We start from the raw sequence: 5,050 nt of genomic DNA on the forward strand, positions 1-5,050 counted from the left end.
AGCTGCAGGCATTTGTTTTACATGCTCCATAAAAAAAAAAAAAAAAATAGGAGGTCTACGCTGGAGAGATCTTATTTGAGGGATCCAACCCATTCTACCACAGTATGACAGATGAAGCTGACAGCCAATACAGGAAAGAGGGAAGAACATGCCAACACAAACTGGGATTTAGCTTAGGTTCACACTTTGGATCGCATTTTAATCTCACAGAAGCCGCATCGTAATCCTGTGTGATTCAAATGCATCTCTGTGCAGTGCAATTTGAGCACATTCATTTTGCATCTGCACCAAAAAAGTGCCTGTAACATTTTGGGGAATGCACTGGAACCGGATTGTATGGTCGTTAAGTGCCATGTAATCCAGTTCAGTTAATTGCACTGCATTTGCGATCTGCTTTTGGGGTGTTAATTTTGAATGGACGCCCGCAGCAGATCGCAAAACACAGTGTGAACCAGTTAAGGAGGGATTCTAACTGCCTGTCAGTAAAATCTTTGCCAGTTCACACTATAGAAACACAGTCCAGATGCGTTCCGGATACATTTTTGACACATTCCGGTGTGTTTTTGATGCATTCCAGTTAATTTTTCCCCCTTTCTTCAATTTAAATAGGGACATGTGCGTTCCAGTACAGTTCTGTGCAGAAAAAATGCAGCATGTTCTACTTTTGTTTCTGAATCCGGAATGCACTGGAATTGCAAGCACTGATGTGAACTATGACATTAACAACCATATAATCTACTGTGTGTTTTGGATGCAGAAAAAAAGCAACTGAAACGCATGTAGTGTGAACTGGCCTCAAGGACCAGTTCACACTATAGAAACACAGTTCAGATGCGTTTTAGATGTGTTTCCGCATGCATGTTTTTGACGTGTTCCAGTGCGTTTTTGATGCGTTCCAGTGCTTTTTGTTTATGCATTCCAGTTAATCTTTTCCCTTCTTTTTCTTCAGTGTAAATAGACATGTGTTCAAGTGCATTTTTGGTGTGTTTTACCACGTTCCAGTACAGTTTTGTGGAGAAAAAAATGCAACCTGTTCTACTTTTTTTTTCCTGCAAACACACTGGAACTGCAAGCACTGATGTGAACTAAGACATTGACAATCATATAACCTACTTTCTGTGCATTTTGGATGCAGGAAAAAAGCAACTGAAATGCATGTAGTGTGAATTGGCCCTGAAGCAGAACGAATCCCATGTACCTAACAGTTTACCAAAACAGTTACACTCAAGGCATACCATGAATGATAACTGTCACAGCTGCTTGTGCTCCCAACAAAACTGTTAAGCCATTAAATGGATAGTGTGATAACTGATCACATTTAGTTAGGCGAGTCAGTGGTAGAACCAGTAAATATTAACCCTTGTTTGATAAAGTCCCTGTGTTCTAACACATCTTCTGGTAGAGCAAAAGGACCCTTCAAGGTTCTTACAGACTGTAGAAAGGAATAGCAGGTGCAGGTAAAAGGTCTTTGCAGCTGTAGAAATTCTGAAAGACCCAAACCTGGAGATGGCAGGCTGATCTTTCAAATGAAAGGTAGTATTGCACTGGATCAATAAGGTGTGCGCTTTGTAATTCTGAGGTAAAGGTAGGATATTGCAGTGCCTCAAAAAAAAGGACTGGACTTTGAGTCACGAGATGATCAGTGACTGGTGATAAATAAAAAAAAAAAACCACCCCCCGCCAAAAAAAAAAAAACACCTTCCTGAGCATCGAAACCAATGTGTAAATTAATAAATCTGTGAAACGAGATCAATAGGAATTAAGAAAAGTAGCTGAGCCACTTCATTTATTTAGCCACGAATATATTTAATGGCGCAGCCATTTTTACTTACTATTGACTTTGTTTCAGATTTATTAATTTACACATTGGCTTTGAAGCTCAGGAGGGTGTTTATTAGTTTATTTTTGGGGCCACTTTTGGGGAATTGTATTGATGTGGGAACATATTTAGGTGCTTGCAGCAGCTTATCATTAATTTGTGACAGCAAATGAGTAATATATCCTTACTGACAGTGCCTGGTGGCCCAGCCTGTTCACAGAAAGACTGGGGTCAGTATCCATGAGGATTGGGGTGATTGTGTCCACAAAAAGTCTTGAGTGGCTGCAGTAGAAGCCCCTAATGACTGGGTTATGGGACTGGGCCTCACCCAATGGAGTTGAAGGGACTCAGATGATGTAAGCCTCATAACTACGCAGTAGCTGGATTCCATATTACAGACATAGGAATACCTAGCAGACACTCCTGGAGAGCATGGGATCTGGTCACCCGTAGCAGCAGGGTTGCCCCTCTGTGCAAGCATGTTGTGACTGTGTGGTGATGATGTAACTAGGTCCAAAGTACAAAGGCTCAGTTACTCACAAACTCAGACAACTAGTGGCCGATGAGGGTCAGATGGCTGGAGGTGTCCAAGTCACTGTAGCAGGAAATGGAAACAGACCGGAAATAGGTGTTCATATATGCTATATTCCATCCAATCGTTGGCATCAGCACTCAGCTCCTTTTAGCATGTTCCCTTTACACAGCAATTCAAAAGTAACAGGAAATTTGAAAGGCACCCAGCTATGCACATAACGAGGTAGTTCACAGTGTACAGCCAAATTGGCCTACTCAACAGTGAGACTTAAGAGTCAAGGCAAGAGCTGAGGCTATGTTATACCACTGCACTTGGAATGTGCTCTGCAGTTAATTTTCAGCAGTATGTGATACCTGTAAAGCACAACAAGTGGAAACCAGTGCCTGAAGGTCAGGCTAGTTCCTCAATGTCCAGTCCAGCATTGTAAAGTCAAGATGAGGAAAGACTGATCCAGACAGTTGCCAACTAGAGAGCACAAGCAGTGAGAAATATTGATTAAAGTCAGAGTAAACAATTCTGAAAATCAAATCAAGGGGGAAAAAAAAGGACTAGCGAAAATGGTTAGACTTTTCTCACCAGAGCTGAAGAGAAGACATCCCTCCTTCTAAGACACTATCAAAAAACTGAGCCATACTCAGAGCAGAAGGGGTTATCCTGGGATGGCCTACATTTAATTTTTTGCCAGTATTCAATCCTCCCGTAGGTGGTACATAACCCTGTAGTATTTGAATCCTGTGTCCCTCAATAGAAGAGAAAGTTCTTTGTTCTTAAAAGACCAGGTGATAAAGGCTTGTGTACTGCAGTAAAATCACATAATGGAACTACATTAACTCTTAAATTTGGGTACAAGTCATCTCAACAGATAAATGAAGTTATTCTATAAATGGAATCCTAAACAGAACCTGTTATCACTGGCAAGTTGTTTTAAAAAGGTACGGAATATACTTTCTTTCCAAACAGAGAGTCGCTGACCTGGAACAAGCAAGCACCAACAGTTTCAGGTGTAGTTTTAGAAAAGCTGAAAATAGTTAACGTAGGCACTACAAAATGCAAGCACGTTTAAGCTCACCTGAAATCACAGAATATTGTCTGTACATCTTATACAGCCTAAAATAGATTTCTATAAAATATCTATTGTGCAGGTGTCTACCAATAGTACAAAAACAGTACTTTTTCACATGAACTATATAATGTGAAGTAGAGGACTATACACATCAATGTTGTGGAAAGAAGCTTGGTAGTGTAGCAGTAAATACACAGCACTTTTTAAAATTATTTCATGACGAGTACCCAGAAGAGATCTGCTTAAGGTTTTTTTTTTGTTTTTTTTTTTTGCAGGCAGTGCTTTTGTTTGCAGTCCTTACTTAAGATTAGCAAAGAGTGCCAGCCCATTAATGGCATCCCAGTCTTAGTCTGTACGGTTCAATATTGAGTTGGCCCGCCCTTTGCAGTTATAACAGCTTCAACTCTTCTGGGAAGGCTGTCCACAAGGTTTAGGAGTGTGTGTGTGGAAATGTTTGACCATTCTTCCAGGAGCAAATTTGTGAGGTCAGGCAATGATGTCGAACGAGAAGGCCTGGCTCACAGTCTGCGCTCTAATTCATCCCAAAGGTGTTCTATCTGGTTGAGGTCAGGACTCTGTGCAGGTCAGTCAAGTTCCTCCAACCCAAACTTACTCATACACATCTTTATGGACCTTGCTTTGTGCACTGGTGCGGTCATGTTTTAACAGGAAGGGGCCATCCCCAAACTGTTCCCACAACTTGGGAGCATGAAATTGTCCAAAATGTCTTGGTATACTGATACCTTAAGTGTTCCCTTCACTGGAGCTAAGGGGCCAAGCCCAACCCCTGCAAAACAACCCCACACCATAATCCCCCCCTCCACCAAACTTTACACAATGCAGTGAGGCAAGTACCGTTCTCCTGGCAACCGCCAATCCCAGACACATCCATCAGATTGCCAGAGAAGCATGATTAGCCACTCTAGAGATCACATCTCTACTGCTCTAGAGCCCAGGGGCAGCACGCTTTACACTACTGCATCCAAAGTGTTGCATTGCACTTGGTGATGTAAGGCTTAGTTGCAGCTGCTCGGCCATGAAAACCCATTCCATGAAGCTCTCTATGCACTGTTGTTGTGCTAATCTGAAGGTCACAAACTTTGGAGGTCTTTAGCTATTGACTTTGCAGACAGTTGGCGATTTCTGCAGTGTGCACTTCAGCATGGGCTGACCCCGCTCTGTCATTTTATGTGGCCTACCACTTCGTGGCTGAGTTGCAGTTGTTCCCAGTAGCTTTCACTTTGTTATACCGCTAACAGTTGACCGTTGAATATTTAGTAGTGAGGAAATTTCACGGATGGACTTATTGCACAGGTGGCAACCTATCATGGTACCACACTTGAATTCACTGAGCTCGTGAGAGTGGCCCATTCTTTCAGAAATGTTTGCAGAAGCAGTCTGCATGCCTAGGTGCTTGCTTTTATACCCCTGTGGCCATGGAGGTGATTGGAACACCAGAATCCAATGATTTGGAGGGGTGTCCCAATACTTTTGGCAATTTAGCGTATCTATGGAAAATATTTTGACTGCATCTCTATCTGCCATATAGAAGACTTACCTTGGAGGTCTACTAAAGTGGTTGCAGCACAAACTCAATTTACAGCATAGCATATAAAAAAAAAATACAAACCAA

The sequence above is a fragment of the Staurois parvus genome, unplaced genomic scaffold (assembly GCF_062004578.1).
Source record: "Staurois parvus isolate SC_StPar_1 unplaced genomic scaffold, SC_StPar_1.0 ptg000175l, whole genome shotgun sequence".
NCBI lineage: Eukaryota > Metazoa > Chordata > Amphibia > Anura > Ranidae > Staurois > Staurois parvus.